The sequence below is a fragment of the Castanea sativa genome, chromosome 6 (genome assembly GCF_040712315.1).
Source record: "Castanea sativa cultivar Marrone di Chiusa Pesio chromosome 6, ASM4071231v1".
In the NCBI taxonomy this organism is placed as follows: domain Eukaryota; kingdom Viridiplantae; phylum Streptophyta; class Magnoliopsida; order Fagales; family Fagaceae; genus Castanea; species Castanea sativa.
The window spans coordinates 27,291,178-27,299,326 of NC_134018.1; the positions used below are offsets into that span (position 1 = coordinate 27,291,178).

An 8,149-nucleotide genomic window follows, 5' to 3' on the forward strand; every position below is an offset into this window, starting at 1 on the left:
TCCTCTCTAAACGAAATGGACAAGCTTGGTCCTCTGTGGTGTTTCTTGGTCTTTGTTTTCATATATACTCAGACTGCAACAATTAATGGTAGTACTAACACAAAAGGAAATGAAAGCGTTATGGGCGTTATAGGTGCAATTGTAGATAATAGTTCTCGTATTGGCAAAGAAGAACGTTTAGCAATGAAGATGGCACTGGAAGATTTCTATTACAAGTTCAACCAAAATTTGGTTCTGGAAGTCAGGAACTCTCAAGGTCAGCCCATTCAGGCAGCTCTTGAAGGTAACAAAATATATCATACTTTCTCTTTTTACTGACTTATCTAGACCTCATATATGTTCAAATATGAAACAATCCTCTCCAATTTAATGAGCTCGTTTAACAATATTTCGGTATCCAATTCCCTCCAATTCTTCAAATTCAGTGTGTGGTAACTTAAAAAACCGTTCACCTGTATTTTCTTTGTTAAATAATTTATTTAATAATTATATGACTTATTTATGATATTTAAATATTAATATGGTTTAATGCAAGTCAATGGTCTTATCAACTCCCACCTAATAATGGTTTGACGGAAAACTTTATCCATCAACTATCTAGGAGTACAACAAATCCATGAATTAACATTAATAACCACTTGTTTCTTGTCTTCCTTTCTTTTTGTTAACTAGCTAACATCTCATATGCTGCGTGACACTATTATAAGTTAATATAAAAATATATTGTAAATTTTTATTTTATTGTTCATATATAATTAGGTGATATTATATTTGAGAATTGAGAATTACTTATATTACATATCATAAAAATAGAGGAAAAGTGAATAATTATTATTGATATAATTTAGTATACCAACATGTTTTTTTTTAATGAACTCAAAAATATTTAATACTTTTGAAAACTTTAACCACAGAATCATTTAATTTTCTATATGTTTGGTTGCATGTATTATTGAATTTTCTTCTTTCTTCTTGTGATTTTTTTTCAGTTTTTTCAAGAGAAACTAAACTTGAGTATAAATTTCATATTCCTTATCAATTTTCTCTTTTCAAATTTAAAACTTGAAAAATAATCACATAAATTAGGAAGACCATTATGTCTCAGTGTATTGCTTGGAAGACCCGAAATTTAAATAATCCCTTCCAAATTATTGTTAGATTAAAATAACAATATTAGTTCCCTTTTTATGTTAATAATTAGGGCACCGTAAAATTTTAATTAATACTTAGATACGAATGCACGCACTTAACTAAAATCATGAGAAAAAATTAATATTCTGTTATAAAATAAAACACTATTATTCTTTGCTGAGAAATAAAACACTATTATTCTTTGTTATAAAATAAAACACTAAAATTATTTAAAATTTTATTTAATGTTTTGCTAAGGTGGAAGGTTAAATTAGGAGTATTTTATTTCCTTCTCAATAAATGCACTACATGACAAAATTTTACGCTATTGTAACTAGAAATAAAACATGTGAAATAAGATTATGTGTTGCCATATTGGGAACCTATAGGTTAACATATATTGGACTTCTTTCAATTTACATACTTGGCATTTATACAATTGCAAGTCATTTTTTTTATGCACAATACCATTATTAAATTTGGGATTTTGTTTTTGTACGATATATATATTGCTCCAAATTTTTAATTAAATTCAAATACTAAATACATAAAGTTATTTATTATCCAATATAAGTAAATAATTTGTTAAAACCCTTTTCTTTGGGTGGAAGATTAAATAAACAATAAATATTTAATTTAAATATGAAATATGATAAATAAAAGAATTCTTAAAGAATGCAGTACATGACAAAATATCATGCTTTCACACATAAGGTTTATATTTTTATTTATTTATTTTTAATTTGATAGTTATAATAAGGGGTGAATGTATTCTTTGAAAACACCATAAGATGTCAGTTTTTTTTTTTTTTTTAGAGAAATAGATATCAGTTAAACTACAATACTCTTAAAAACATCATGAGATTCATGCTTTTATATATAGATTATTGATTTGCCTCAACAACTCATAACTAGTATTCCACTTATTTTCATAGCACTAAATTAGAACATGATATCAGAATCATATGCATAAATGATTTCTCAAAGGCACCATATTATAAGTATCGTAGAAATAATTTTTAATGAAAAATTTGAGGAAAGGACTTACCAAAGTAATTAGTTTAAGCAAAAGAAGACCATATCATTTGGAGTTATATAATGGTAGTACTGATTCCATGGTGTTAGCTGAAGATCATTCTCTGGTTCAATGTTTATTCAAACTCAAAAGGAGATCAACAATAAATGAAGCACACATTTTTTTTCTTTTTTTAATGTTTACAAAAAAGCACACAATTTACAAGAATTTTAAAATATTGAATCGTCTGTGTAAGTGATAAATTCTCTGCTTTAATCTTTCTATTTCCCTATTTCTCTGGACTTTGGCAATTTTTTTTGATAAATTGAAAAGAACAAGTTACACTTCATATATTCTTGTACGGTAAATCTATGGTAATGAGGCCTAATTGAGAAATTAATTAACAAGTACTTACTACTACGTGAGCTACTACCACTAGTAGCTACTAGCTACTAGCTACACTTCATATACTCTCATGTTCACTATCATGTTTAAACGTAGACATTTCCTTTTTTCCTTTTTAAAATGTGTACATCAATGCATTAATTATAGATATTGTGTAAAATAGTAGAGATGAAAGAGTGTGGGAGAATATTTTCTCTTTAATTAATCAAATTTGCAGCTATGGGTCTCATAAACACACAACAAGTGCAAGCCATTTTAGGACCTCAAACATGGGAAGAGACATCATTAGTTGCCGAGGTTGGAAGCAAAAGTGACATCCCAATTTTTTCTTTTGCTAATACAACTCCAAAATGGGCAGCAGAGAGGTGGCCCTTCCTGTTGCAAGCATCAACCAACATATTTAATCAAATGAAAGCTGTAGCTGCTATTGTTGAGTCCTGGGAATGGCAGCGGGTCACTGTTATATACGAAGATAGAGATTCTTCAGCCACCAGTGTCTTGCATCATCTCTCCAATGCTCTACGTGAAGTTGGTGCAGAAATAAGCCAACTTGTAGCTCTTGCACCTTTTGCTTCTTCTTCATTGTCTAAAGAGCTTGCAAGGCTTAAAAAAGGGCAATGTAGAGTCTTTGTGGTTCATTTGTCATAAGTTTGGCAGAAAAACTATTTGAAATGGCAAAAAGAATGAAAATGATGGAAAGGGATTATGTATGGATCACCACTGATCCCGTTACAAGCCTTGTCCATGCCATGAATGCCACCACCATCTCCAATATGCAAGGAATTTTAGGAGTCAAGAGCTACTTGCCTGAAACTGGAGGCCACTTTAAGGAATTCCATCGTAGATTTCGCAAAAGGTTTAGGTCAGAACATCCTGAAGAGAATAATCATGAGCCAGATATTTTTGCTGCACAAGCTTATGATGCTGCATGGACTGTGGCAATAGCAATGAGGGAAAGCAACAAAGTGCCTCGTCTTTTGTTAGAAAAAGTTTTTCATGGTGATTTTCATGGCTTAAGTGGAAAGGTTGAATTCATTGACAATAAATTAGTCTCTTTAAATATCTTTCAGATTGTCAATGTGATGGGTAAGAGTTATAGAGAACTAGGATTTTGGTCATATGGACATGGTTTTTCGGAGAATGTCAATGAAAATGCTGCTTACAACTCCTCCATGAAGGTTCTGGGACAAGTATTTTGGCCAGGGGGACCTTGGTATACTCCAAGAGGATGGACTCTACCAACAAGCACCAACCCACTGAAAATTGGAGTACCTGCCGTAGCCAATTTCAAAGAGTATGTTACAGTGGAATATGATCAATCTGAAAACAATATTTCTTATACTGGATTTGCAATTGATGTCTTCAAAGCGACTTTAGAAGAGCTGCCATTCTACTTGCCATACAATTTCCTTCCCTTCAATGGCACATACAATGCTCTAGTGGAGCAAATTCAATTGAAGGTATGAAAATCACTTTTTAAGAATAGTAATAAACTGATTTCAAGTTGCACAAAAGATTTTGGCGAGAAGAAGTATTTTAATTGATTTTTTTTTTGGTTGGACGTTACTTATTTTCCTACTTTTTATGATTTAGGTTCACAATTGTTAACTTGAATTAACTTTTGTGTTGATCTTATAATAAGCTAATTTTTTCAAATTTGATTAAACCTAGTTCAATATCATTGCAGCTATCTTGAAAGAAATATACATCTCTATTTGAATAATGATTAAATAATTAGATTCATCATTTTCTAACATTTCAATCTTTTGGGAGAATTAGAAATTTATCTTGGAATTAGAGCAGGAGGTTCACTGCAAAATCACTATGTTAGACCTGTTTATGCTATAGTTTTGACTAATTTTTATGGAAGACTTAACACTGCCTTCTCTTCCTCTCAATCAACATGACATCTCATTTCTTATAAAATTAAGGACCAATTTTATAAAACTACATTCTTTTTTGCACTGGACCAGATTTTCGATGCAGTTGTTGGTGATGTAACAATAGTGGCTGGGCGATATCAATACGCAGAATTCACACACCCCTACACCGAGTCAGGAATTGTGATGGTTGTTCCTGTTATATCTAAAACATCAAACAGAGCTTGGTTATTCATGAAGCCTTTCACAATGGCCATGTGGATTCTGACAGGGGTAATAAATTTCTACAATGGCTTCGTTATATGGTTGTTAGAACGAAATAATTGCCCAGAACTCAAGGGCTCTGTCCTGAATCAAATGGGAATGTTAATTTGGTTGGCCTTCAACACACTCTTATCTACAAATGGTAATCGAAATTTTTTTTCTTTAGGTAGGTTCAAATAAGCTTTTGTTTTGAAATAGATCATGCATCTAACTTCACTTTAATTGATTTGGATGGAAAAGGAGCAAAGTTACATAGCAATTTGTCACGGATGACAATGGTGGTATGGTTGTTTGTAGCACTCGTCATTATGCAGACTTACACAGCTAACCTCACCAGCATGCTTACTGTCCAGCACCTTGGACCTACTGTTACAGATATTGAGACACTAAAAAGCAGCAATGCCATAATCGGACATTGTAGTGGATCCTTTCTGTCGAGATATTTGGTCGAAGTGTTACATTTCAACCCTAACAACATCAAGACCTTTTCCTCAACTGAAGCTTATGCTCATGCTCTTAAAAATGGAGAAATAGCAGCTGCCTTTCTTGATGTTCCTCTTGCCAATTTATTCCTTGCAAAATACTGCACGGGCTTTACTAAAGCTGGGCCAACATACAAAGTTGGGGGGTTTGGATTTGTAATTCCTCTAATACTTTCTTTTTGCATTCCTTTTTTGACCAATATGGTATGATTAATTAGATTTCTATGTTCTGTGCATGCCTCAGGCATTTCCAAGGGGATCTCCATTGCTTTCTAGCATAACTGAAGCACTACTTAAGGTATCTGAGAGTGGTCAACTACGTGAACTAGAGAACAACATGATTACATCCGCTAAGTGTGAAGACGTAGAACCGGACAAAGAAACTCCTAGTCTTAGCCCCAACAGCTTTTTAGTACTCTTCATATTATCCGGAGGCACATCAACCATCGCTCTTTTAGTCTACATTTTGCGTGTTGATAAATCAATACTTCGTCACAAAATCATGTGGAGGGTAATGAGGACTATAATGGGGCATTGGGGGAGTCAAAAGCGACGATACTCAAGAAGGGTCAGTGATGTTGCTGAGAATGCAAGTAATTCTCCCAACACATTCGAACTGCGGAGTCAAGTATAGAATGCTTTATGGCTATTGGCATCTAGAGATGTGGATCCAAAATAAATCTCTTCATGAATGCCAGAAGTACTACATTAAATTTAGGGAGAACAAAAGATTAGGGCCACTGGAAAAGACAGCTTTGCATTTTATGGGAATTATTTTCCTTCTTTTTTCTAATCCTTCCTGTAAATATATTTTTATGTATTGGCATATCTAAAATTAAAATGCACTTTATACGTATTTAAGTCGTAATTTCTAGAAGCCTAGGCAATTACCATGCATGCATGCACATATCTAGCTAATACAAAATCATGGGACCATCCACTTGGAGCCTTAGGCTATTGACTAAGTGGCCCGGTGGGAGAATCAGCCTTGTTCGACATGAATGGGTCACAAAACATCAAAAAAGATTGGCAGGCTAATTAGGAATGATCAAGCTGCAGCAATTTGACATTTGAAGTTAGAAGGTAACTCTCCAAGGACATTTAGAATACAAGAGACTTTTTAAATAAACCAAGTCAAACACCATTTTCAAAAGAGACTATACTTGGATAATCCATCTTCTTCTTTTTTAATAAAAAGCTAATTCATGAATTAATTCACAAGTCCAATTTTTCTTAATAGAAGTTTCAAACACCAACTAATATTATCATGATCACCGAAAATATCATCTAGCTTGCTACAGCAACAGAAGCCAAAAGTAATGATTAAAGGATACATATTCATGTGAGCAAAAGTCTAAAGTAATAAGGATACATATTCATGTGAAAGGGATTGGTCAAATCTAATTGCTTACATCCAGTTGTGATTCACTGCTATCCATATGTAGATGGGAGGAGTAACTGATTGCATTTGCTTTCAAATTTCTTTTGAGGATGAAATGGTTGAATTTTGGATTCTCCAATGAAGACATGAACTTGTGAAGCCGATTATTAGGCCATCCTGGACTAACTGAGGCATAGCAGTTTGGTCCTTTCAAGAGCTTTAATTGCAGAGCTCCCTGCAAGACTAATCTGTGTGGAAATTGAAGGAAACATGAAAAAAAAAAAAAAAAAAAAAAAAAAAAAAAAAAAAAAAAAAAGAAGAAGAAGATAAGTTCATCCTTCTTCCACATCAAAGAAACTTTAGATCTAATTTCTGCAATATACATCATAACAAAATATCCAAAGATTCTACAAAGTTCAATCCTTGAAGAATCACCCAAAAAACAATCCTTTTTTTTTTTTTTCTTTTTGGGATTGGTAAGGTAAACATGCACGACCATTATGCAGCACAAAACTCATTAAAGATAAAACTATAGATACAGATTAAGCCAGAAACAATTGTCTTTGTTAGTGCAGAAGACAGGTCAAGGTGTTAAAAATTATAGATGAGAAGAGAGCAATAAGAAAGCAACGGCACAAAACCAAATTTACAACAGTAGATGTTGAGTGGACAAAATACAAACAAGTGGTAGTCATAAATGATATTGAAAAAAGAAAAGAAAAGCGATGCTATAAGAAGCAAAGGACTAACTCTGAAAACCGGTGGCAATCAGTCATTCAAATTCATGAAATAAGAAGACTATATATTTAGGTGTATTTCCAAGGTGTAAAGTTATGATTTACAACTATATTTTATGTTGGCTTTATTCCATAACAAAAAGTGTTGTATATGCATTATTTTGTTCCTTGTATTTTGCTAGATTTTATTGTATTGGGTTTAGTATAACGTTAGTGAAGAATCAAGCATGAAATGAAGAATCAGTGCAATTTCGCGAGTGCTTTGCAAGACAGACCATTTCACGGGGTACCTAAGAAACATTTTGTCTGGAGGTTTTTAAATTTTAAATTTTGATTTTCTTACCTTTCACCCATATTATATATACATTTATTATCCACAAAAGTAAGAGAGACTATTCAGAGAAAAAATCCCTAGATAGGTTTTTTACAACACAACACATCCATCTTTTAGAGAGAAAGTTATTCATCCTTTGTGAAAAATCATTGTAGCATCTTCTCCTTCTCTCTTCCATAGTCATACATTGAGAGGAGATTTTTACTCAAACATAATCCATACCTATTCAGAGTGTAAAAAGCGTTTTGGGGCTTGGGAAGCTTTGGGGATGTGCCAAAGGAAGCCGATGAGGCTTAGCAGATGCAATCGGGCATATTGCGGGAACCAGAAAGCTAGAGAAGACATAACTCCATGAAGTCTGTAGGTAGCAGGAGCTTGGAAGGCTCAAGTACATTGGGTAAACTAGGCATGGAGGGTCTTTTGTTATTCATGTATTCCAACTTGATTCTCTAGTGGATCTATTTCGACTTGGAGTGTAGCAGAGAGGTTTTTCACCAAGTTCTTTGGTTTCCTCTTCGAT

The 8,149-nt window shown here is 33.1% G+C and overlaps 1 pseudogene; it reads left to right on the forward strand.

Annotated features, from left to right (window-relative positions):
- Positions 1–13: 13 nt before the first annotated feature.
- Positions 14–5,975, forward strand: LOC142641624 (glutamate receptor 2.8-like; annotated as a pseudogene).
- Positions 5,976–8,149: the final 2,174 nt, after the last annotated feature.